Below are 27,354 nucleotides of genomic sequence, written 5' to 3'. Positions count from 1 at the left end.
ATACAGGATGCGCCCAGCCACTGCGTGCTGAGAGGGAAGGACCCAGAGCAGCTGATGCTAAGTTCCGACTAAAGGACCTGCCAGTCCCCTGGGGATAGCACCAGGTAAACCTGATCGTCTTTGTCATTTACAATCATTATCAGGCAGGCTGCTTCTGTAATTTTCCCTGGGAGCCAATTAACAGATCCCTGCAGCTCCGAGGAAATGTCCCAGCTCTCCACTTGTTTTTGAAAAGGAGAAATAGGCAGCTGTCACCCTACTGCCTCCTGACTGTTGCCTCTTGTAAAGACAGGAAAGGGGGTTCACCAGGCAGAGCTGTGACTCCTCGGCTTAGGGGAATGGTCGGAGTCAGCCTTCTCTTTGCCTTCATGTATTCTCTCCTCTAGCAACCTAAATTAGCCTCCAGATAGCCCAGCAAACCTTGTTCCTTTTCTGAGCCATGGAAATGCTGACCACGTTCACTCTTTCTTGCCTTCAAGAAGGTATCTTTGCAGCATTTTGTCTTGCAGAAAAGCAGGGGAAGGCCAGCTAATGCACTGAGAAGAGTAAAGAAGAGCCACTCTTCTCTTAAATATATTAGACCTAAGCTCACTCCTTTCCCTGATACTATCCTTTCTCTTGCCTTCCTGTCACAGCCAGACTTTTTACTAGTTGTCTACATTCACTACTTTATTTCTACATCTCTGATTCACTGTGTAGGCCACCCCAACCTGGCTGCAACCCCCATTTTTCTAAGATCACTTAGTCCCTCAATGTAAAATGATACTTAATACTAGCCCAGGATTCAGCACAAGGATCCCCCCTCCATCCTGGACCATTGTCTTCCCCTGACTTCCAGGATACAACAGTCTTCTAGTTTTCCATTTCCTTTTCTGAGTATGCTCTCCTTTTATACAACACAATTAGGGGCATTAGCATGACTCAAAACTTGATTATGGAACTTTTTAATCTCAGGGATCACTGAGCAATCCAAATAATTGAAACTGGAAAGCATATACCTGAAATTGAAAGGGCAGGGGCTACTTACCTCAAGCCATTACTTCTGTGCAAAAATGTGGGCTCAGTTTTGCCAGATATTTTTATTTTTCAGAGAAATGGAGAATTCTAATTTTTATATAAAAATATTCTGCTCTTTAATTTTTGTTTATACCTATGATAGAGTAGCCATAACAGCCAACCCTCACTCCAAGAAAAAGTTTTTGAACTGGGTAAATATGTTTTTAGGTGCCTGTTTGAAGTAATAACTTGAAAAGCTAAAATCCAAGAGAAAAGAAAACACTGAAGTGAGCTCACCATTCTTTGCTATTTTTCCCTGAATGCATTTGTCAGTAAGTGTTACCAAGAGATCAAGTTGAATTTTAAGGCTAAGAGCATTCAGAGCATTCAGAGGTCTCATAGGGCCAGAGGGGGGAAAAAATTGGAGTTCAAGGTTATCAAGGCAGCTAGTCTAATAATTGAGAAGACTCGGTTTTGGAGAAAAGAGAATTGGAAAACTGTGAGCATGACTTTCTGCACTTTTTTTCTTGAGGATATTATTTATTCCTAATATTTTCAACCTAAGAGGCTGAGAAGCCTGCAAGGAGGCATTAGCTAGGAAGCCGGAAAGCTGAGCAGAGCTCCTGCCACTCTCCAAGTGCTAGGAAGGAGAAATTGGGCATTCGAGGCCTGGCAAGGGGGATGGGCCCAGGTAAAAAGCCTTTGCTTTGTTGAAATTTTCAATTAAAATTCTTGAAAGGTCCTCCTTTAGGATCACTTCAAACTAGAAATAGAGTAGTTCTCACAAAGCACAGAATCAGCTATAAGGCCTCCGTTCCTTGATGGTATCGAAGTGATCAGTCCCAGCTATAGCTGCCTATAAAAAAAAAAAAGTAAATCCTCTCTTCTGGAAGTTAGCATTATTCAAAGTTTCTATACTTTTTATACACAGTATCCAGTACTCAATACAAATGGTTGGTGCCTTAATTTACGCTTTTATCTAGCAACCTAAATTAACTTCCGGATAGGACAACAAGCCTTGTTTCCTTCTAGTTTCTGAGATATGGCAGTGAATGTTGATTGTATTTTTTATTCCTTTTGCCTTAAAGAAATAAGTAATTACAATGAATGACAGTAGAAAGACTCAAATGACCAAAAACCAAGAGAAAAGAAATAGGTTATGGAAAAAACCCTCAAACATCTAGATGCAGTACATAAGACAGAGACTTGAAAGTAACTGGTTAAAATGTTCAGGCAACTGGATGACACTTCTAGTCGGGTGCTTGGTGATAGTGTTTCAGGGGTAACTTTAGTCTGACAGATGTGGGGATTCCAGCTGCTTTTTAGCCATGAAGGTGACAGACCAGGAGGCTGTGCTAACAGTGGTCCAAAGAGTTGCTGGTAAGCTTCAGACCAGTTTGACAAAGTAGAGCAGTTTATAGAAGGGAGGCCTGGAAAATGGCCTCTGTAGAGGCCAAATTGAAGGTTGCTGTCCATTTTGGTTGGACAGGGTGCCACCTGGGTCTGAGCGAGTGTCACAGTGCACTGAAGGATGTCAAGGACACCCAGCAGTCCCTGGCCAGTGTCAGCAAAGACTGGAGGCAGACCATTAACCCCACTGGGAGCAGCAAAGGTGTGAAGGATGCTGTCGTGTGGCACAGTCCTCATGCTGTAGCTGTGGAGAACCTCAAGAATATCTCCCACCCCAAACTGTGCAGCAGAGGCAGGACCTCATTGAACAGGAGGTGCCCCTGCAGGCCCCCTGGCAGGGGATGGGTCTGGGATGCCGACAAGAGCAGCACCACAAGGACTGGGGACACGTCTGACATGACCCTCATCCATGGCTACTTTGGGAGGACACAGTGCCTCTCAGCTAACCTGGCCAGGCAGCTGTGGGGGTGCCACCAGGGTTGCTGGTCACCATCTCCTCTGACCCCACTCTGCTGTTGTCTTGGTTGTCATAGTAATCAAAAGAGAAGAAAAATTGGTACATATCTATCAAAAAATTAAAAAAACCAAACTAGCTTTGTGTCTCCCCAGAGGCCCAAGAATTGAAAGGAAAAAACGTTTGCCATATTGGATAGAGCCATAACTGCTAGAATTGAAGGCATCCAGGCCGACCCCAGAGAGTCCAACACAATGTAGTTCATCTGCCACCTGGAAATCATAAGGAAGTGTGTCCTGGATGACTCATAATTGCCAGAAACTCAATGGTTGAGTGTTTTTTCTTCCCATTATGAGATTTTCAGAAACCTCCTGAGCACATACCATCCAGGCCATAAGTGCACTGATGCAAGAATCCAAGTTGGAAGATCCAGAAGCAGTGAGGTCATGAGCCTGTTGACATGGGTGTTAAGCACCCACACAAGTGAGAGATGTGGAGCTGACCCCAGAGTGGGTGTCAGGGTTGGGGAGCTTTCACTTTCTCCAAATGCCATCTCTGAGCTGCTGCACATGTAATGTCATCTCACACTTCAAACATCATTGCTTGGCTGAAGAAAGTACTAGAAACAGATACAAAGGGCTGGATAAAAGGGACTGAGCCTGAAGCTGACCCAAGGGACAGGCAGCACTACTGCCAGGAAACTTTCCCTTCCAGATGTTGGAACCAGTTCTTCAAGTTGCTGCTCAGGGAAAGATTTGAAAACAAAGGTTCTAGTTGGTGTCTTCAGGTGAACTCTTTGTTAAGTAGATACAAAGATGAAGCTCAGCTGCACAGCTGCATAAAGAACAACTAAGAAATTGGCAACACCCACACTGTGTTCAGTATATGATGGTAGTAATCAACAACTGTTGAGAACCCAGTCAGTTTAAAAAGGAAGTATTTGAAAAATGAGATTGAAGAGAGTGTATCTCTGAGCCAACCAAGCATGGATGGCATTTCAGGTGCCACTGCAAAGGAGGGCCATGGCGGTTGGCTGGAGGAGCCCTTCCTGGGTAGGGGACAGCATCTTGGGGCTGATGACAAAGAGGTGGCAGGCATGAGTGCTTGAAGAGCAAGTACTCTTGCTGGTTGTAAGTCTTCAGGCTTTCTCATTTTTGTTGTAAACATCCTTTGCGAGGCAGGAATTCTGTCATGGTTGGTTGTTTATCACAGGGGCTAAAAGGCATGTGCGGGGGGAAGGGGCCCTGTCCTCATTCACCTCTTGGCCTCCACTCTCTTCATCACGGTGTAAAGACCCCCAAAACTCTGCTGCTTGAGGAAAGAGTCTAAATGCCTGCAGGGAAATGGAAGAGCAAAAAAGAGGGAAAAGAAAAGTGAAAGATGACAAGATAAGGTAATTTACCAGAAGATGGTAGTCTATCAGAAAATTATTTAAGAAGTACAAGAAGTAAAATTGTATGTGAAATATGGGTTTAACAGCTATTTGGGCAAACAAGAAAGTAAAATTACTGAATTGGAAAAAGTGGTTGGTAGAAAAAAATGCAGAGTAAATCATGGAAAATAAAATAGACATAAATGTGTATGGTGCATAGTAATACGGTCTAAAATGTAATTGAAATTCCAAAAAATAGAGAAAACATGGGACAGAATAAATACTTGAGGGAATACTAAGAATTATGCTTAACTGAAGATATCAATCCACACATTCAAGAATCCCTTTGAACCCCAAGGACAATAAATGAACCTCTACACACATAATAGTAGAAAGTCTTCAAACTGAACTTGGAGTTCTTAAAGCATTGTAAGATCCAGTGGAAAAGACACATTACATTCAAAGAAGCCACAATAATATTGATGGCAGACTTTTCACAAAAACAATGAAAATCATGGAACAGTAGAATAAAACATTTAGAAGTTTGAAAAAGGAAAACAATACCTAATATCATTTATAAATAGATGCAAAATACAAAAATTACCAGAGAAACAGGAAGTGAATTTATCACCTTTAGACATATACTAAAAGAAATACTAAAAGGAATTCTTTAGACAAAAGAGAAAGATCCATAAATAGAGAATGGAGGTACAGAAATTCAATAAAGGATGAAGAGCAAAGTAAAGGGTAAATATATGAATAAATATAAATGAATATTGACTTTTTACAATAGTAATATTGTCTTATAGGATTTAAAATAAACATTGGAGGGATAAATGAAATGAATTAAAGACATCCAAGGTTTGTGCATTTCTGGAAAATAAAAAACGTGAAAATACTAATTCATAGTAACTTTATTAAGTGAAGATGCACATTATAATCTCTTAGGTAAACATTAATAGTGTAATGTACATAATGCAATATGAAAGCAAAATGAAAAAAATTCTTGATCAAAAGGGAGCAAAAATACTTTTTAAGAGGTCATTAGTAATTAAGTAGCAAGGTGATAGGTTTTAAAAATAAAAATAGACTATTTACTCAAAAGGTAAAATTTTTCAGACTGAATAAATGATACCAAACTATATGCTGCTAATGAAATTCAGCCTAAATAAATGACACAAAAAGGATGAAAGTAAAAGGATAGAAAAACTTCTACTATAAAAACCAGAAGAAGAAACCTGGCTTATGCTCTCAGCAAACAAGTAGACCTAAATGCAAAAAATATTAATAGTGTTCTTGAGGGATATTTCATGATAAATGTGTTAATCCAATGAGAATATATAACATTTCTAAATCATACTGACCCAAAATTATGACCTTAAGATACTTAGAGCAAAATTTTAATGAAGAGAAAGAAAAAAATAGGTAAATATAGAAAGTGGGATATGTTAACAAATATTTATTGGTAATTGATAGACTTAGGGGGAAATACCAGTAAAAATATGAAAGCTTTGAATAACATGATTAAATAAATCAACCTAATTGGCATATACAGAACACCCTATCCAAAAACTGCTGAATATTTTTTTTTCCAAAGGAACATGGACTATTTACCATAATTTGGTCATACTTGGGCCGTAAATAACATCTCAATGAATTTGTAAGGAGTGAAATTATTTGAAATACAATTTCTGATCACAAAAACAAGCTTAAAGCAATTTTTAAAACAATCTAGGCAATCTCCCAAATGCTTGATGGAAATCAATGATATACATCTGAAAAATCCATGAATTTAAGAAGAAAGCAAAATAGAAATTAGAAGATACTGGAAATTATAGTGAAAATACATATAAAACTTAAGTAATGTCACTAAAGCTATACTTCACAGGAAATTTATAGCTTTAAATACCTATATTATAAAATAATACTAAAAATTAACAATCTAAATATCTTTCTTCATTAGTACTAAAAAAACAATTTAAACCCAAGAAAGTGGTAGTAAAGAAATTATTTAGAGGAGAATTAATTAAATAAAAAATAAAACAGTAGGGAATATTTTAAAGTAAAGTCTTTGCTAATATTAATCAAACTAGTAAACACCTATCAAGACTGATGAATAAAAAGAAAATTCTTTATACTTGTATATTATAAACATTATATTAAAAATATCTGTATTAGGATTTAAAAAAGAAAGCCATAGTAAAGACCTATGAACAACATTATGCAGTAAATTTAGCAATTTAGGTTAATTGGGGACATTCCTTGAAAACTATAGTTTACCCAAAATGTCATGAGATTAGACAAAATATCTGGAGTCTTTCTCTATATGAGTCAGGGTCCAGTCAGGAAACAGAAATCTCACCACTATTTTAAAGAGAGAATATTTAATACAATAAATTTATAAACTAACCACAGAATTAACTTTAAGAGGGATGAGGAGAAGCATAACAATAGCGTATTTTGGAAGCAGCCATTACCTCTGGGGCTGAAGGACAGTACACAAGACCTAGGTCCGAGATGCAGACATCATTGGGTGGCTGCAGCCTATGGAATTGCCCAGTAACTTTGCTGAAATGCCAAATGCTGGAACTGGAACCATTTATTCGTGCGCTGGTGAAACTCAGTAGAAACAAACCTACTTGTGTGAAGTGTAATATCTGGGGCGCCACCCACTGGGGTCCCAGGACTAGTCTGGGCCCGTCACATGCTGCGCTGCCGATGGGATCGTGTAGGAAGCCACCCTCTGCGCTGAGGGGAACTGTAACAGGCATCACCACCCTTACCTTGCTCCAGTCTCTTATTGTGACATTTGTTTCTGCAGTTCACAGGGATGATGTATTATTCTTAGATCACTCTTTGGGTAGCAGGGGGGAATTTCCAGAGGTTTCCACTTAGCACCTTCTGCCATGATGGCACTCAGCCCCAGGGGTCTGGAGTGCCAGTGTGCAGATCCTGCCAATTCCCAATATGTCTCCTCCAGTTATACATAAAGGAACTGGAGGGGGAGAAAAAACATGGATCAAGTTAATGTACCAACTAGGCCCCGTGTGAGTTGGCCTTGGGCTCAGCAGCCTCCACTGTGACCAGCAGCCCACAGTGCATCTCTGATAGGCCTGAGTACCTCCTTTGTGCCCGTGTAAAGTCACTCCAGTAAATGGCCTGTTCATGTCCAGAATTAAAATGCGGTTAAAAAAATAGTGAAATCACTTCTTGGCCTTTTGACTATGATCAAGTGTAGTATCTGTTCTTATCAGTTTAATATCTGATACGTCCTCTATCCGAGGACAATATATTATTAAATAGAATTCGGATCCTTGGTCAGGTTCCCCCAAATTCTTTCTAGAGGTGTCCACGATCAACCGCTTGAGCTTTGTTTTGGCAGCCCCCTGCCCAAAGTTGCTTACAGACTGTTCTTCACCTTGTTTCCAAAGCTGAAGAACAGAAAGTGGCCTCTGTTTTGAGGAGGTGATAATTAAGTATACATTTATTTTTTACTGTGACTTGTTCAGGACCACATTTTACAAAATGCCTTGTTTTCTTTATTATTGTTTCTGGAAAGGAAAGTTATATTAAAATTGTTTTAGTTTGAATATAGAAGGGTTTTATTAATTAGTGCTTATTTTGAAAAAATTCTGAGTTTAATTCTAATGTATGCCAATACCTTCCAAAGTAAGGTAATATTCAGAGACAGTTGTTCTGATCAGATCACTTAGAGAAATTTCTGGAATATTCACAGATTCCTTATTAATGAATGTCTTTGACTTAAATCTAACCAAAACTGCAACATTATTCTTTGTACATTTTCATTATATAGTGTTAACAAGCTTAGTTGCCAACAAAATACTTAAGCTATTTTAAAAAATAGTGAAATAAGCCTACAAGTAATTAGAGTATTTAGATATTTTTAAGGAATAACTTTTTCCTGAGCTTTATGGAACTATCTTTGATATATACCATTGTATAAGTTTAAGGTATATATATATTATATATATATATAGATATACATCTATAGTGCAAAATGATTCCGATAATGAAGTTAGTTAATACATCCATCATCTCACATAGTTACTTTTTTTTTTTTTTTTTGGTGAGCACATTTAAGATCTTAGCAATGTTCACATGTACAGTACAGTTTGGTTAACTGCAGTCACCATGCTGTGCATTAAGTCCCCAAAACACACGCATCTTGTAGTGGAAGTCTTACCCTTTGAGCCCCATCACCCATTTCCCCAACCCTCCAGCCCCTGGCAACCACCAATCTACTTGTTTCTGTGAGTTTGGTTTTTTAGATGCTGCATGTAAGTGAGATCATACAATATTTGTCTCTCGCTCACTTATGCCACTTAGCATTAAGCCCTCAAGTGTCATATATGTTGCCACAGATGGCAGGATTTCCTCTTCTTTATAATTGAGTACTATCCTCTTGTATGTATGTTACCACATTTTCTTTATCTATTCACCTGTCAGTGCACACTTAGGTTGCATCCATGTCTTGGCTATTGTGAATGATGCCCTGTGGAATCATAGGGACCGAGTTGTGAAACTTTCTTCTGCAACAGGATTTGATTTTACCGCTGCCAGTATTCAGAGGGCGCTGCTGCCTGGCATCTCCTCAATACCACCACCACCACCTCATCACACACACAAGTCACATTCCATGAAAACTTCCCAGCTCAGTTTCCTCCATGCTTATAGTAGCCTTATAATTCTAGTTTTTACTAGTTTCCTACCACTAAAGACATGAATAAAAGCAGTTCAGAAAAACAGCAATTCATTATTGTATGGCTATCAAACATACTCTGGGTCTGAGCATCCTCCCACACGGGGTTCTGATCTGAGAGGAAGTCTTTGAGATGCTGCCAGGGAGTTAGAACTGCAAGAAGTCTGGGAAGAACTGTTCTTCTGAACATGTCCTTCAGGAAGTTTGTCTTCTGGTAACCCATGTGTTTCGAGTAGCCTATGAAAGTTGCACAGTTAATGGAAGCTACCACTGTCTTAAGTCACTCCAGCATTTCCAGACACCCTCCTCACTGCACGCCCATTTCATTCCTGCTTTTTTATAACCCCCAAACCAGGAAGCCCAGTAAACCCTTATTAGGCAAACATTGTCTTCTATTGAGGTAAAGGTAAGTCCGAGCAGCAGTGATGTGTGAGTTGCAGAAGGAAGAAGCTACTTTTAAAGGCAGAGAGACCTGGGCTCTGCTGATGTGTTGGGCATGAATTTGGAGATGTGGCCTACCTTCTCCAAATACCATTTTCTGACCCAAAAAAGGTTGCTGATAATGCCTCGCTTATAAGGGGCCTGTGAAATATAGGCACATGTTGCCTGGGATAGTGCACACAGGTAAAGTGTAGGCCCCATGCCTGTATTAGTTGGTTTTTGAAAGCTGCTTTGTGCTGGGCCTTCCCTCCAAGGGCTTTATTTTGATCTCTTGTCAATCATCTATTTCTGACCTACCACTTCCAGATCCAGACAACTTGAGGACAGTGAGAAATGGTAGAATCCTGAGACAGTTGTAAAAAGTCTCACTGAAGCACTAATGCAACTGGCCTGAGGGCCTTCACTCTGGACCAAACAGGTCACATTCCAGAATGAGTTAATGGAAGAAGATGGGTGGCTTTTCTGTCATTTACCTGCCAAATAAATTTGGTCACATTTTTCATTAGTTTGCTATATTGTACAGGTAACCCACTCTTGGACTGGCAAGATGGTGCATGAAGTTGAGCTGCAGGGCTGAGCAGAAAGCAAGAAGGGATGGGGCCCTGGGAGGAGTTGTGAGTTAAAGCAGATCAGAGGTTGGATTTGCCACAGAAAATCCTTACTGGGTCAAGGCCGCTTTTGCATAATTGTATTAATACCAGGAAGAGAAGAAGTAATCGTATTAGTCGTGTGCTGTACTGCTTGATGTGCTTTGTCTTACCTCACTTTTGAAGTCAGACAGGTTGAAATGCTTTGTGTGAGTGAGTCGTTCAGAAGGCACCCAGTCAACAAGGCAGGTGCTGCCAGAACAAGGCAGGGAAGTTTTTGATGTTGACAATGACATACTTTCTTGTGCAGAAGGGAGTAATCCATTTGGTCACAGTTATCAAAAAAGATCTGTGTGTGTGGCTTTGGGGAACAGAGGCAGTGCCTTATGGGAGGGAGGCCTCCAGGCCAGCCGGCCGCAAAACACCAGTGAGGTGGCGGGTCAACCCAGGAGCAAGGGCAAGAGCACCCCTTTAGGGAGCCCCCTGTCCACTGTGTGCAGAAGTGGGTGTCCTCATGAGCAGCTGTGGAGAGCGTTGCTGTCAGGATTGGCTTACCTCATCTTCTGTTCACAGAGCCCGGGTATCTCATCAATTTGTGTTCAATGTCTGCCCACCATCACCTCTCTCTCAAGTCCCATGCCATCTGCAACTTGGCATCAGCAGAGCCCCATCAGAATCCTGCCCCAGAGGGGGCCAGAGGGGGCCAGGGAAACATTTTTCCACTTGCCACCTACCTGAAGGATAGAGAACAAGAGTTGTGATTTTGTGAGAGTTCATTGTGAATATTTCTTGCAAACTCCAGTGACATTGGTAGCTTGAAATTGGCCATAGTGGGAGTATTTATACCATGGAAACCAGCAAACTCTACAAATAAGGATTTTGGGGTTTTTTTTTCATTCCTCGGAGCTTAGTTGTTAAATGCCTGCCACCAGAACACTGGGTGTGGTGCACGGGGCAGAAAGAGGGAGCCCGGAATTCAAAGTCCTTAATTTCCTGCCCTGCCTCCTCATAGTGGCTGCGCAGATGGCTCACCAGACCCCTCATCTGTAGTTTGACTAGGCTGCCAGCAATGGCCAGCCACAGAAGGCCTTGCAAGTGCTTTTGTTTTCAATCGGATTTGTATTTTAGAAAGGTAACCCTGGCCACATTGTGTTGGGTAGAATGAAAGGGTATAAAATCAGGGAAAACATCAGAGGCACAGAAATCAGATGGTAATCTAATTGCATCTATCCAAATAAAAGGTGGTGAAGCCTGAAATAAAGCAAGAGCAATGGGAATGGAGAAGAGAGAACAGACAGATGTTAGAGAAATAGAGTTGACAGGACTTATTGATTGGTTGGGTGTCAGGGTGAGGAAAAGAAAAGATAGATGATAACATCTAAGTTTCATATGATACTGCCATTCAACAAGATGGAAGGAAAAACAGGCTTTGGTGGAAAATTGATGACTTAGGTTTAGAATAAGTTCAGATGCCTGAGAGGGGCAGGGCGATGGGGCTGGTGCATTCTGAAAGTCAGCGATGATGGTAAGTGACAGCAGGTGCCAAGAAGGGGTCATTCAGGGATGGTATGAAGTGAGAAGAAGTCCAAGGAAAAGACATGCATGGAAAACAATATTTAAGGTGCATGAAGAAAATTAAAAGTCAACAGAGGGTAGGAGAAAGATTAGCCAGTGAACTGGCAGAAAACTATAAGAGAAGCAAAGGGAGGAAAGAAAATTGGATAATCATTCATATGAAATATAGGGTCAAGGTAAAGAAAGAGAAGCCCATTAAAGAATGCATCATGTTTATCTGGAGAACACTGAGAGCCTTTGGCCAGAGTGATTTCTGGAAATCCAGGGAGAGACATGGCCAGGCTGCAGTAGTTTGGAGAACAAGTGAGCAGAAGGTGGAAATAACAGAAAACAAGTGAAGAAGCAAGAATTGTAGGCTTGGAAGGTAAGGAAAAGCAAGGAGGTGCAGGGTCAGGGGAGCACTTTCATTGTGCGATGGATGACAGACTTGACCATAACTTTCTGCTATGCAGAAGGAACTGGTGGAGATGAAGTTGCCAATTTGGGAAGGACAAAGGGCATTACAGATGCAGTAAGGTCCTGGATGAGGCAGAAGGGCCGGGCAGGAGACAGCTGGAGGGACTGGCCTTACCAAGAGAAATAACAGCTCTTCCTGCAAGACCAGAAGGATGGGAGTGAGAATAAATGCAAATATAGATTAGCTTTTTGATTGCTGGGATTGAGGGAGCTTGTGCCAATATTCTCAGTTTTCTCTTGAAAATCCAAAATGTTTAATAAGAGTGGTAGAAGTTTGAAATAAGAACTGTGGGGAATGGGAGAGAACATAACACTCAGTTTTCAGCCTACATTACATTTTAGTGCTTGAATACAGAGACCTAATTTTATTGTTCGGTTGCTTTTTGTATATTTTGTGCCCCCCTTAGCCTCTGTGCTCTGGCAGACACAATAGCACATCTCACACCGCGTTACTGTTACTCGTTTGATTACCTGCCTTTCCATCTAGCAGTAAACCTAGATAGAGCAGGAACAGAGCTGCTAACCTGGCAGAGTGCCTGAAGTGTACCGGGTGATTCACAAATATTTGTCAAATGGGTGAATGATGGAGCGAACAAGTGGATGTCTGAATTAGTCCAGTCCTCCTAACTAAACAGTCACCTCCTTTGTGGCATAAATTTACTTGGATTACTCAGCATTTCCAGTCCATAGGAACTGCACAGTCAAGATGAATTAAAATGAGTTGGCAGCTTGAAGACCAGTGTTGATGGAAAAATCCAGCAGTGGAGTCCAAGGGAGAAGCTTGCGCTGAGATGATGGAGCGATGGAATTCAACACTGGCTAAGCCTGTAGAACGTACAGATACTTTCCACCGCCGAGCACCTTCCAGTTCCTGTTTATTCCCAGCTTTTGGGCATCCCCATGCCTGATGTTTTCCATTTCTTAGTGGAATCAATAGGTCGTGCAGAGGGATCCAGGATCCCTCACCCACCCTGTTCTCTGGCTTCTTGGACCTGAACCCCCATCTAGAGGCCGAGGCCCAGAGAAGGTAACCAGTTAGTGTCAGTTATATATCCCAGTGCTGTGGTTTTTCTAGTTCTAAAGCCATGCTCCCAGTTGCCAGCCCTCTGTACTGCTAGGAATCCTTCAGGCAGCCAGCGAGAGGCAGAGCCCAGCTCCTCTCCGCCCTGCTCTGAGGGGTCCCATAGCAAATCACAGTGGCAGGGAAATGTCTTAATATAGCGTGCTGTTTAGCATAATTGATGTTCAGATGCGGCTTTGGTAGAAACAAGCCCAGTTAATTGCTCTCTCCACCTACATGAGCTCTTCAATTGCAGCCCATTAGGCAGGGGCCAGAGGGCCGTTTGCATGGCCATAACGGCCCCCCACAAGGAGGCCGGAGGGTGCTGGCTGTTAGGCAGAGGAGACGGTATAAGCAACTGTGATGACTGTGTGTGCAGCTGTCCACAGCCAGAGCCATCTGCCCATTTAGGAATGGGAGATCTTAACCAATCTTACTGGTGAGAAAAGGAAGGAAACAGTCAAGAGAGGTAAGGCTGAGCTCTCCCAAGGGGCAGAGGCCTGGAGGAATCTTTGAAGACTGTAGATTTGAAAGTACAATCCTAATCCTAGTCCTGTAGAACATTGCTAATAGCTAAGAGCCTGTCTCTGTTCTCCCAGCCTCAGTGTGCTTGGAAATGCTCTGGACATAGAAAGGATATATTACAATCAGACACTACCAGGTTGCTGCTCAAAGTGAGGCCCGAGGAGCAGCCGCACCAGCACCATCTGGGGGGTGTGAGGAATGCAGAGCTTAGGCCCTCTCCTGACGGACTGAATCAGAATTTGCATTTTAACACCATCCCCCGGTGTTCGGTGTTCCATATGCCCGTGAGAGTCTGAGAAGCAGTGCTGTGGGTCAGGGGTCAGCGCATGTATGAGAACACAGCACATCCACTCCTTTGCCTCTTGATTAAGCTTTCACACTACAACAGGGTTGAGTACTTGCCATGGAGACCTGTGACCCACAAGCCTAAAAGATGCACCTTCTGGCTTTTTACAGAAAGAGTCTGCCAACCTCTGCTCTAGGCAGAAATCTCTAGCCAACCCATGTTACTAAACATTTCTGTTAGTCCTCAGAGTGCAGGTTAGTACCAGATATTTAATTTGCCATTTAACTATTGTCATGGACATATGGACAGGTGGAGCAGTATACTATATGTTAGATGATAATGATCTCAATTCTAGGGGCTTAGCAGTTTCTCAGTTCATAAAGACACTTCAACAAAAGTTGGCAAAAACTTTGAACTTCCTGTTACCTTGACTGAGTCAAATGGTTTAAAGGATCTTATCCCTCCCTTATTGACACAGAGAATAAGAAAACATGATAAACTGGCACCGGTAATAAAACAATCAACAAATGTCTATACTGTGCCCTAGGTAGTATATCCATTGTGGCTGGACGTACTATCATTTATCCAAATATACCAAGAAGTTGCTTTGACTTCATGACAGCGTTTGTGGGTAATTTCATACCCAATGAGTTACCTACCCAGAGACTGCATTGCCTACCTCTTGATTTCCAGCAGGGTGAAATGTTAAAATAGGTGTGACTGCTCTGCTTTATAAACAGCAGAAGAATTGTTGAAAATAGGCATTCCTCAGTGCTTGCCATAAAGACAGCTTGTGCAAACAGTCCACAAAGGACTTAGGTGGCTAATGGTGAGGAAGAGGCCTGCTAAACCAACATGTCAGAAATTGCTGAGATATTTGATGGGAGATGCTGGCCTGGAGTTTCTACCCTCGTACTTGCAAGAATATTAAAGAAGCGCTTCATTGTGTTTTCAAAACCCCTGGAGTTTTTCCAAGCTCCTGCGTCCCAAATCTGCCTCTGTCTCTCCATCTCTCTCTGTCTCTGTCTCTCACTAACAAAAGCTGGGCTGCAGCCTCAGACTCCAGACGTGTGCATCAGTCATAATTGTAGCTCTGCCAGCAGTCATGTAACTGCTTAAAGACCTCAACAGCCTTCTGGCACTTAAAGGGGGAAAAATCATCTAATTAATCACAGGTGAAACAGCTTGGACCATCTCCAAAAGCCCCTGAATTTACTGCCAAGCTTTGATGCTAATTTTCTTTCTAAGTAACCCCCTAAAGAAATTTACGATTAGGTAATTAAAGTAATGAATAAAGAGATACTTAGATGGAGGGAAAGGAGGAGAGGGAAAAGTCTGTATTTTCACCCTGCAATAAACGCGGCTGGGCATGCATCGTTTGTGAGCCCCAACTAAGAGGACCCTGGGGGGCTTTCTCCTGAAGAAAATTTTAAAAATCAATATTTGAAAGACCAAAATGAGGCATGTAAGTGGAGTTGGGAGCAGGTCACTCTGCTAGGGCCTGTGTAAGATGGAAGGAAATCTGTCTTCCGCCAGATTCGTATTCTTGGCTTTCTTAATTTTTTTCTCTCTCTTTTTTTTGACGCTCTATAGCTTGTGTCCTATGGGGAGGTCTGCCGTGGTTTCTTCCTGTGAGCTGATTGGCTGGCATCACCAGGCTTGATTTAGAGATCTCACCTTCCTCAGGTCCCTGAAGGCCCCTGCTGGGATAGATCTTAGATTTCTGGGTTTAATTGGCTGGAAAGAAATTGCTCCAATCTGTTGTTCAGGAAGTGTTCGGGGAGGGCTTCGGATTTTATCATCCTGCCCTCATCCTTCCCTCTCTCTCTGACATTCAATATTTGAACATTCCAGGAAGGGGAGCTTTAGTTGATTGACTCCTTTAAGTTTCAGAATTGAATAGAAATACTCCTTGTTTAAACGATGAATCAGATAACTTTCTGCTAAACTCCATCCTTTGCTGAAAAATGTTGCCAGCAACTATTTTTCTGTCTTAATAAACAGTGTAATAAACATAATGTGTTTTTTTAATAATTCAGAATCTTGAATTTTTGATCAAAAAGTTCTTTGCTCTCATTTATATCCACCTTCAAGATAGTTTACAAGCTTTTCACAAGTAAAGATCAGAGCAGGTCTTCACTTTGTTTCTTTACCGAGTGGAGTACTAATTAATTATTTATTATCATTGATTATATCATAGGCTTGTATAGATAGGAGATTTGCACTAAATAAATATTGGCTCAAAGATAGTCTGGAAATTCAGTTCTTGGTTTTTTTTAAGTTGGCATATGAATTTATGTGTTTAATCCTTCCCTTCTTGAAGGGGCAAGGATGAAAATAATAGGATGAGAATTTTGATTTGGAAGTGAGGTTAGTCATAAGCTTCATTTCAGAGCCAAGGGGACTCAGAGAGGTGACATGACTTGCAAAGGTGTACAGCCACCTAAACGGTGGCTTCTTAGGATTATGGACTTCTAAATCAGGAAAATCTATCTGCATTTGTAAACTGCTGTACTACTTACCAACTGTGGACCATGAGAAGCTACTTACCTTCTGAGCTTCTTTTCCTGACCTACTACATGAAAACACTAACTAACATTCATGGGCTATTGTAAAGGTTGAGTAGTGAGCTAATATGGGTAAGACGGCTTAGCGTCATGCAAACACAAAAACATCCTTAGCTCTTTTTAGTTTCATTTACTTATTTTTAATTATTATGTATTTCATTGTAGTTTTATTTTTATCAAATGGGCTCTTTGTTGTTCATCACAATTCCTTACTGCTTTCCGAGGAAAGTGTAGTCATAGCCACAGGTGGCCCTGATTAGTGTCAATGTTCCTGTCTGGTGGGGGATTGGGCCAGATCTCAATTGCTCTGTAGGCAAAAGCCACATACTTGAGAGGCTCTGGTCCAGAGCTTCACTTCTTCCTGGCTGACACAGAATGATGGAAATTTTGAACCTTATTCCTCACTGAGGAGTGAAAGACCTTTCCCCCAGAGAAAGCAATTTCAAGACATGAGTGAACCCAGAAAATAGGTGGAGGGTGACACTGGTGGTCATTCCAGGTTTTAGATTTCCTCCTGCTCCTCCTGAATTGGCCAGCCCTGAAGGTGTCCACCTCCTCAGCACCCCACCACCCTGACCTGCTCCCCAGTCCTAAGAGCTTCCTAGCTTTTGAGCCTTTATCTAAAAGGCCAGGGGAGCTGAAGAATCCTGTCAAATGGGAATTAAAAATGACAGAACAGCTGATGAGATCTGAGGTGACAAGAATGAGAAATAAAAGCCATTAGAGCCCATTTGCAATGTGCCCTCAGCAAGTCAATTTCAAGGTGTTCCTCCCAAGATTATTAATGACATGACAGTGTTTTCCGTGCTGGAATTTGATAGGTGAAATAACACCAGTGTACACATGCTGCATTGTGGATGGTAAGAGGGGCCTGCCCTCATTTATTTAGTTTCATAGATTTGAAGAGACACCCTAATTTGGCCGTCAGGGTGAGGGCCTGCGGAAGCACCCAGTGCTTGGAAGAACAGATTTCCACAGTAAATATTGGCTTCTGTGGCTTCGGCCGGCAGACGATGGCCCATGGGCTAAACCTGGTGTGCTGCCTGAATTTTGTATGGCTAATGAGTAACAAATGGTTTTCTATATTTTAAACCGTCAAAAGAAATCAAAAGAAGAATATGTTATGACATATGGAAATTTTATGAAGTTCAGCTGCCAGTGTCCATAAGTAAAGTTTCATCAGGAAATAGTTAGACTCATTTGTTTACATATAATGTGTGGTTGCTTTTGGGTTGTAATGGCTGAGTTGTGAAGTTGTGACAGAATCTGTAAGCCTAGATTATTTACTGGCCAGACCTTTGCAGGAACAGTTTGCCAACCCCTGTCCTATGGGATTTCCCAGCCAAAGTCCTGTGCAAAAAAAAAAAAAAAGAGTAGTCGCAATGTACACTATAAGGGTTTTTCTATGGAAAAATGCAGCCACATTTTAGAGTCGCAGCATGGAAATCAGTTTACCCTCTGCTCCCTAGGACAATCATGCAACCCAGAGAGCAGCAAGTTCCAAGTTCTGTGAAAGGCCATGGAGCTGAGGCCCGCCAGGTCCCGTGTGGCCATCCAGACGTGCAGGAAAGCAGCATTGAAAAGGTGAGGCAGGCAGCTTATTCTTTCAGACATCACTGCAGGCTGTTAATCAAGAATTCCCTGTAGTTGGTGTCCTCACCTTTTTCCTTAATTTGTAAGAAATAAACAAGAGCCCAGAAAAGACATGAATCCTAATTATTTCCTTATCTGACTCTGAGTCAGCATGCATTCCTGTCACATTGCTATGCCTAGACTCTTTTGCAAGGTCCTACATAATTTCCCGCTCCTCTCAAACATGGCTGTGGCCCCTACCTGGTACTACCAGTAGTGTCCACGGCACTCATTCTCCTAGAGTCTCGGGTTGCTTATACCAAGCCACGGTCCAATCTATTTTTGTAAATGAGGGCAAATGTAGGGGTCTCAAGATGGAGAGAGATGTTGCTCTTGTTTGGAGGACAGAACAGATGAGGACTTACAGTGAAGAACAACAGGAACCCTACCTGGGAGCACCAGATCTTCATAGGATCAGTCACTGAATCCTTGCCTCAAAGCCATGTGCCGAAGAGCTGTTAGGTGCCAGTGACCACTGGGCTTATCATCTAGTAGGACAGATGCACACATGTTCCTAAATAACAGGGGAGAGACAGGACATGTCAAAGAGGAGGCCAAACCAAACAAAGGGGTCTTCTTGGGGGCACAGCTCCTGAGCAGCCTAATGGAAGAAGTGGAGCTGGAATTGAATGAAACCAGGGATTGTACTGTACTAGTCAGAGGGGGAATGAACGGCATTTTTGCAGTGAGAAAATCCTTACAGAGTTACTTAATACCTTCATGACAGTTAGTTGGGGGCAGAGCCAGTCTCTTGACTTCTTTATTGGCTGTTCTTTCCAGAAAATCAGGAGTAGACAACCTTTAGCTGGTGCCTCAATTGCTTGAGGTACAAAGTTTTGTAGCTTATGGTTTAAAACATGCAATGCTACTTGGGGCACCCTATCTTGGTAAGGTGGAGGGAAGAAAATGTGAGGGCTTTAGAGACCTGCCCTTTGATCAGAACAGTAAATCTGGACAAACGACCTCACTCCTGGACTAATGGAAGCACCACGAGTTCAGTTTAGGAGAAATCATCACTGGTTTGAATTAGGGGATGCAGATCAAGTGCCACCCAAGAGAGTCTTGAGCCAAATGCAGGAGCCGGGTTGCAGAAATGACTCTTCTTCCCCTTTAGTTGTTACAGGTTCTTTCTTGGAGATCTTCATGATAGTTTTTTTCTCCTTCCCATAGTGCAGAATCTCTCACCTATGGATATTAAGGTTTCTTTCCATCAAATTTGGAAGGAAAAAAATGTCATTTTGGGATGACGACCTCATAAAGGTGGATGGGAAAGGAAGTGTGGGGTTAATTTAAAAGACCCTTCAAAGGGTCTTTTTTGTTTTCTCTAAGTTTTATTTTTTAAATGCATCCCTAAATTGTAAGCAGGTACTGTCACATCCAACTGGATAGGAATTATGGCACACTCAAGTTAATAGTCTTGCAAAAAAAGTGGGTCTTATAGGAAGCTGGCAGAAATGGTGTCTGAAAGCTGGAACCACAGCACAGCACCCAACTTACGAATACTATCCCACTCCACTCCGAACATCAAAGGGAAACAGAGGCCCTGAGAGCACGAGGAGCCGTGTTAAGCAGTGCTCCCCCTGCCTGCTTCTGGAGGTTGCCAGTAGGTAAACTATTAAAGGATGAAATGTCATCTGAATAGGTCCTAGCCCCAAGAAACCTGTTCAGCTCTGCATATGCCATCCAATTCCCATCCTTTGAAAAATGCAGAGGACTATTCATGTCAGTGGATTGCGTGCAGTGCTTCAGGAGACATTTCCTAATAATTGACACTCCTGCCGACCCTCCCACGTGGTCATCCAAACCAATAGAAGGGCAGCTTCATCAGAGGCTTGGTCGTACGCATGTTGTTCTGATTATTGCCTTCCAGATAGCCCAAATGAATCTTCCAAGATGCACAAGCCCACCTCTAGCCCGGAGAATATCAACAGACCTGAAGGTGAGGACAATTGCTCCATGTAGGTAGGCGGGAATGTATGCTCCTATATATAGAAAATGGGTACCCTTCTTCCGTCATGTAGGCATGAATGTATAGGCATCGTACAGGGTAACTACCCTTCAGGAAAAAAAAACCACACACTTCATTTTAGCAGTGTGAAATTGTTACAATTACAAGCCTCTTAGCTAGAACAAAGTTTATTCCTGCTGGAACTCAGAAGAGGAGAAGGTGGCTCCGAGTTTCACCGGAGAGCTTATCAGCCAGTTTGAAGGCGCCTTTCTCTTCTCCTCTATTCTGACAGTCCCAGGAAGCCTGAAACCTCTTTGACACTCACCACAGTGATCACAGATCCTCCCTGAAGGCTCTAAAGCTGCGAACAAACACACTGTTTGCCTTGTCAACCCACTGTTGAAAGGTGATCCACAGCCGAGCTGCTGTGCTCTTTTTCTGCAAGCACAAGGCAGAAGCTCATTACCCCAGGAAAAGCCAACACCGGGAACAAGTCCCTGAAATCAGGCTGGCATCAGGGACCTGTCAGCAAGCCTGCGGAATGAATGTGCCACCCCCAGCTGGTGACGGATGCCGGCTTGTCCCTCCCCACACTCCCACCCATTCCCACCTGGAACAGCCCATCTCCAGAAAGTACAGTCACACAGGAGTTTTTGATGCGGAACATGGATATTCAGTTTTCTAGTCCGGTTTTCTTTCTGTGACTACATACTGTCTCCCTGTGGAGCAGGGGAGCCCCGTGACTGCGGCTTTTAGGAGCCCTTGAGACATGTGGCCTTCTCAGGCAGAAGTGGCCACCCCCTCGTCCTGGTCCCTGTGCCACAGCATTCCACATACAGTCACGTTTTTCAGTGTGCACAAGTAGGTCACTTACGTGTCAATCATCCTTAAAGACAGGGGTGTTGAGGATGGGTATGGGCCAGAGGGAACCGTGGGCTTTGGCTTGGATTCAAAAGCTGACTACTATGTGCTCAAGGTCAACTTGTGAACCTTTCCAAGACTCAGTTTCTCCACTTACACAACGAGGGAAAGCAGTAGGGTATGTTACAGACTGAATTGTGTCCCCCCAAAATAAGTCCTGACCTTTCGTGCCTCAGAGGGTGACTATTTGGAGATGGGGTCTTTAGAAAGGTAATTCAGGTTAAATGAGGTCAATAGGCTGGATACTAATAAGATACACCTGGTGACCCTATAAGAAGCGTAGTAGGCTGGGACACAGACACGCAACGAGGGAGGGCCGTGTGAGGGCGCAGGGAGGAGGAGCGGCCACCTGCAGGCCCAGGACATCGGCCGCAGAAGCAGCCAGCTGTGCCAGCCCTCGTCCCAGCCTGTGAGGGCAGCTGTAACAGACACGCCGCCGACTGGCTGCCTTATCAACCACAGAAACTGGTTCCTCACCGGAGCCGGAAACCCAAGCTCAGGGAGCCGACGTGGTCGGGTGAGGGCCCTCTTCTGGGTGGTAGGCCCATCTCTGCGTCCCCACCTGGTGGACCCAGCAAGGGAGCTGTGTGGAGCCACCTTTATAAGGCACTAAACCCGTTCCTGGAGGCTCCACCCTCTCAAAGGCCCCGCCTCCTTGGACCATCACCTTGGGGGTTGGGATTTCAACACATGAATCTGAGGGGCTGGTTGCACAAACACTCAGACAGTACCACATTTGGTCTTGGATTTCTAGCCTCCAGAGTCGCCAGAAAATACACTTCTGTTTAAGGCACCCAGACTGCGGCACTTGGTTATGGAGGCTGTGCTGCTGTGATTTATAAGAAATATATACTTGATCATTCAGAGGACCAGAATATACTTACCATAGCTGTTTGGTCTTTGTGAGTGGTTCCTGGCTCACAGCTGCCAAACCCTTGGGACTTCCTGAGTGTTAGGAGTCATGGGACTAGCTTTTGTCACAGTGTTTGATCTCTTGTCCTCAGTTCCTGAAATCTTCAGAGCCACAGAGCTGAAATGGGTGTCTTGTTATTCACAACAAGCGCCTCTCCACCACCACTAGGTTTATGCTAATGAGGTGACTCTCAGGAAGGCATCTGTGGGTGGCGGCTGGTTGTCAGGGAACCAGCCAGGGAGAGAGGGTTGGAACTTTCCATCCTACGCCCGGTTTCTGGGGAGGGGAGAGGGCCTGGACGCCATCAGTCACCAGCGAGCAATGATTTAACCATGCCTGGGTAAAGAAGCCTCCTTGAAAACCCAAAGAATGAGGGTCAGAGAGCTTCTGGGTTGGTGAAAATGGGGAGATTGAGGAAGAGAGGGCAGCTCAGAGGGGGCATTGAAGCTCCTTGCCCTGTGTATCCCCATCTGGCTGTGGATTCATATCCTTTAACATCTTGTGTAATAGCCAGTAATCTAGTGAGTGAATGGGTTTCCTGAGTTCTGTGAGCCACTGTAGCAAATTAATTGAACCCGAGAAAGGAAGCACAGGAACCTCTGATTTATGGCCAGTTGGTCAGAAGCACAGGTTAACAACGTGGGTTGACAATGGGCATCTGAAGTGAAGGGTGGTCTTGTGAGATTGAGCTCTTAACCTGTGGGATCTGAATGCCACCTTCAGATAGATGGTGTCAGAATTGAGCTGAATTGTGAGACACCCAGCTGCTGTCCTGAGCATTGCTTGCCTAGTGGTGTGTGTGTATATGTAGGGGAACACCCCCGACACACACACATATTGGGATTGGGCCCAGAACCCACAATAGAAGTCCTGGCAAATGCAAGCAAGTCTAAGCTCGAGCTCTTCCAGTCCAACCATCTGTGCTCATGGTTTGTAACTTTGAGGAGAGCATACCCCTTTCAGAAGGTGCTGGAAGCTAAGGGTTCCCTACAAAAATGTGTAGACACACAGAAGTTTACACACCGTTCAGTGCCTCGATGACCTACCTCTGGTTCTCGTCCTAAGGCCTCCTGGAAGCTTGGTTGATGACTTGCTCTTTCATGAGACAGAACGAGAAAGGGAATAAAATCCTCAGGTGGTCACAAGACATTTCTGTGGAGGAAGGCCCTCAGAGTTAAAACCTGAAAAGGGTTGCCACTGCAACTCACATTCCCTGAAAGTGACTTAAGTCCCTTATTTTAGGGGGGAAAAAATTGATCCTTGGAGTTAAAAAATATATATCTTTGCAGACATCAGAAAAAAAAAACCCAGATCATGTTCCCTGCTTTTCCATCACTGTTTGAAAGCACATATAAATGGGCTGAACTTAATCTGCTATGAGATTCAGGGAAATTCCCCTTTTCTACCAGATAAAGGATGAAAGCATTTGGCCGTCTCACTTTATTGAGAGGAAAATGGCACATGCAGGGCAGAGAAGTGCAGCACCTGAATCCTAGTTCTAAAATGCTCAGGCCTTTCACTCACAGAACCTTCATCATCAACTAGAGACTCAGACTCTGGCTAGAAAACTTAAAAATTGGCGCATTTATCCTTATTCTTCCCACCCTGGTCACCCACGCCGTGGTCTACACCTTAGTAGCCCCACCAGTTTGGGGCATTCTGGTTCTACCCCCCTCCACCTTCTTCCAGATGCCCCCAGCCCCCACCATTTCTCCATCATATAAAATCAGCAGGTTGAAAAGATCTCTAGGGTACCTTCCAACTAGAAAAATTGTATGATTGTTTGATTATCTGAATCCCCCTGCTGTGGTAGTTCTAATTTCAGGCTTGTCTTTAATTCTTTGCATTGCTTCACAGAGCAGCAGAAAAGCTTATGCTGCAAAATGCATCCCAGAGAGGAGCTCCCCAGAGGCCAGGAGCAGGGTGAGTGCATGCACAGCTAATGTGGAGCACAGCGGCCTGACCGGGGCGGGGCTGGGGGCTTGCTTGTGGATTGTAAAAAGCTTTGCTGGGCAGTTTGGCTATGCTGATAACTACAGGGCACGGGTAGTTGGGAGTGCAAGTGAGAGCAGAGATCTCGGTTAAGAGAGCTGTTCGAGGAGGTTCTGCCTATCTTGGCTCTGTTGGAGAACTGGGAGAACTGTCAAGAGCCGAGGATAAGCCTCGAAGTGAGCTTCCTTACCTACCCAATTTTAGGATGGAATCCACCTGTCTGGTGCATACTGCTTTTTTTTACATGACTGCAGGGGTGCTTTCCTCGGCCCGACATGGAAGGTCATTGGCCCACCTTGCATGTCCTGTAGCCTGTCTCCTTGGACAATCCTATCAGACAGAACCCAGGATAAGTACTGCATCATTTAAAGCACCTCTGTAAGAACTGAATGAGATAAATGGGCAGCTGGGATTTGGAGGTTGTTGTAGGCTAACCCAGTGGGGCAGGAGTGGAGCAGAAGCAGCACGCGCTGTGTGGGCAAGAGAACTGTTTAAGATCAAGCTCTGCACTTGGCACTTAAGGAGACCTTGTGACCACCCATCACACTTTCCCGAACTTTAAAGCAGTGTAGAAGTGTAACAGTCACAGGGTCAGGTGGTAATAATAACAGTGTCCTTTCAAAAGGAAAAGGAACCACCTTCTCCAGAAATTCCAGCTTCGTTCTTGACTCCGAAGAACTTTCTCCTTTTCTCCTTGAAGTTCTCTCTCGGTGGAATTGGCCGGGTCCACAATGTTCTGGTTACAACAGCTGCAAATGACATTTTCAAATTTCAAATTTCTGAGCCAAACCCCATGGCAGCCTTGAAAACCACCCAGTAAGGCATCAGCCACCTTGCACACCCAAGGAATGATTTTTTTCATTTTTTAATGTCTTCACAGGGCATCAGAAAGATGGGGAAACCATCAGGGTAGTGTTCCGTGAAGCTGCCCCCAAAATAATTCCAATCGTAGCAGAGGAATAAATACTATGTTTGTAAGGGTTATATTCATATATAGACAAATGTTACAGAGACACAGTGAGTACCTCTGGGGGATGGAATGGTGGATGATTTTTGGCTTCTTTTCTATATCTTTCCTTATTTTCCAAGTTTTCTTCAATGGGCATGTATTTTTCTTTTGAAAGAAAAAATGATTAAAATTCCCCCTGTGCTGTTGAGTTAGCCTGGCAGCTTGTCCAAGTGCAGACTCCCCTCAGTTGCAGTCAGCTCTCTCTCTTTTTGCTGATGGGCTCCAGGGGCCTTTCTGCCCAAAGGTGCCCACTTCCTTAAAGAATCTGGGAGAAGCCAGGTGAGAAGGCCTCTGCTTCTACCCAGTAGCTTTGTATTTCCCCTTTCTGTACAGATCCTTATCCAAGGAATGTGAGGCCTATTTCTTTTTTTTTTAAATTATTAAGGTATCTTTGGTATACACTCTTATGAAGGTTTCACAAGAAAAACAATGTGGTTATTACATTCACCCTTATTATCAAGTCCCCCCCATACCCCATTGCAGTCACTGTCCCTCAGTGTAGGAAGATGCCGCAGAGTCCCTCTTTGTCTTCTCTAAGCTACATTGTCTTCCACATGACCCCTCACACACGGTGTGCACCAATCATGATACCCTACAATCCCCTTCTCCCTCCCTCACCCCTCCCCTTTGGTAACCACTAGTCCCTTCTTGGAGTCTGTGAGTCTGTTGCTGTTTTGTTCCTTCAGTTTTGCTTCATTGTTATGCTCCACAAATGAAGGAAATCATTTGGTATTTGTTTGTCTCTGCCTGGCTTATTTCACTGAGCATAATACCCTCTAGCTCCATCCATGTTGTTGCAAATGGGAGGATTTGTTTGTTTCTTATGGCTGAATAATATTCCATTGTGTATATGTACCACATCTTCTTTATCCATTCATCTACAGATGGACACTTAGGTGGATTCCATGTCTTGGCTATTGTAAATAGTGCTGCGATAAACATGGGGGTGCATCTGTTGTTTTGAATCTGAGAAGCTGTTTTCTTTGGGTAAATTCCTAGGAGTGGAATTCCCAGGTCAAATGGTATTTCTATTTTTAGTTTTCTGAGGAACCTCCGTACTGCTTTCCACAATGGTTGAACTAGTTTACATTCCCACCAGCAGTGTAGGAGGGTTCCCCTTTCTCCGCAACCTTACCAGCATTTGTTGTTCCTAGTCTTTTCTATGTTGGCCATCCTAAATGGTGTGAGGTGATATCTCACTGTGGTTTTAATTTGCATTTCCCTGAAAATTAGCAATGTTGAGCATTTCCCTGATAATTAGCAATGTTCATGTGCCTGTTGTCCATCTGAATTTCTTTTTTGAAGAAGTGTCTGTTCATATCCTCTGCTCATTTTTTAATAGAGTTATTTGCTTTTTTGGCTGTTGAGGATGTGAGTTCTTTATATATTTTGGATGTTCACTCCTTGTTGGATATGTCATTTACAAATACATTCTCCCATACTGTAAGATGCCTTTTTGTTCTGCTGCTGGTGTCCCTTGCTGTACAGAAGCTTTTTTTAAATTTTAGCTTGATGTAATCCCATTTGTTCATTTTTAATTTTGTTTCCCTTGTCCAAGGAGATGCATTCAGGAAAAAGTTGCTCATGTTTATATTCAAGAGACTTTTGCCTATGTTTTCTTCTAAGAGTTTTATGGTTTCATGACTTACATTCAGGTCTTCGACCCATTTTGAGGTTACTTTTGTGTATGGGGTTAAACAATAATCCAGTTTCATTCATTCTCTTGCATGTAGCTGTCTAGTTTTGCCAGCACCAGCTGTTGAAGAGGCTGTCATTTCCCCATTGTATATCCATGGCTTCTTTATCATATATTAATTGACCATATATGCTTGGGTTTATATCTGGGCTCTCAAATCTGTTCCATTGGTCTATGGGTCTATTCTTGTGCCAGTACCAAATTGTCTTGATTACTGTGGCTTTGTAGTAAACTTCAAGTTGGGGAGCATAATCCCCCCTGCTTTATTCTTCCTTCTCAGGATTGCTTTGGCTATTCGGGGTCTTTTGTGGTTCCATATGAATTTTAGAACTCTTTGTTCTAGTTCATTGAAGAATGCTGTTGGTATTTTGATAGGGATTGCATTGAATCTGTAGATTGCTTTAGGTAGGATGGCCATTTTTAACAATATTAATTCTTCCTATCCATGAGCATGGGATGTGTTTCCATTTGTTGGTATCTTCTTTAATTTCTCTCATGAGTGTCTTGTAGTTTTAGAGTATAGGTCTTTCACCTCCTTGGTTAGGTTTATTCCTAGGTATTTTATTCTTTTTGATGCAATTGTGAATGGAATTGTTTTCCTGATTTCTCTTTCTGCTAGTTCCTTGTTCGTGTATAGGAATGAAGCAGATTTCTGTGTGTTAATTTTGTATCCTGCAACTTTGCTGAATTCATATTAGATCTGGTAGTTTTGGAGTGGATTCTTTAGGGGTTTTTATGTACAATATCATGTTATCTCCAAACAGGGATAGTTTGACTTCTTCCTTGCCAATCTG

General features: G+C 43.0%; 3 pseudogenes; all 3 read left to right on the top strand.

Annotated features, from left to right (window-relative positions):
* Positions 1 to 2,090: 2,090 nt before the first annotated feature.
* LOC118919329 (exocyst complex component 3-like) lies at positions 2,091 to 3,171 on the top strand (annotated as a pseudogene).
* A 263-nt stretch (positions 3,172 to 3,434) lies between these two features.
* Positions 3,435 to 3,968, top strand: LOC118919321 (exocyst complex component 3-like; annotated as a pseudogene).
* A 3,466-nt stretch (positions 3,969 to 7,434) lies between these two features.
* Positions 7,435 to 7,571, top strand: LOC118919335 (U2 spliceosomal RNA; annotated as a pseudogene).
* The last annotated feature ends 19,783 nt before the right edge of the window (positions 7,572 to 27,354 follow it).

The sequence above is a fragment of the Manis pentadactyla genome, chromosome 7 (assembly GCF_030020395.1).
Source record: "Manis pentadactyla isolate mManPen7 chromosome 7, mManPen7.hap1, whole genome shotgun sequence".
NCBI classification, from domain to species: domain Eukaryota; kingdom Metazoa; phylum Chordata; class Mammalia; order Pholidota; family Manidae; genus Manis; species Manis pentadactyla.
The sequence above is the reverse complement of the archived record's forward strand: the minus strand, read 5'-3'. Positions and strand labels throughout refer to the sequence as shown.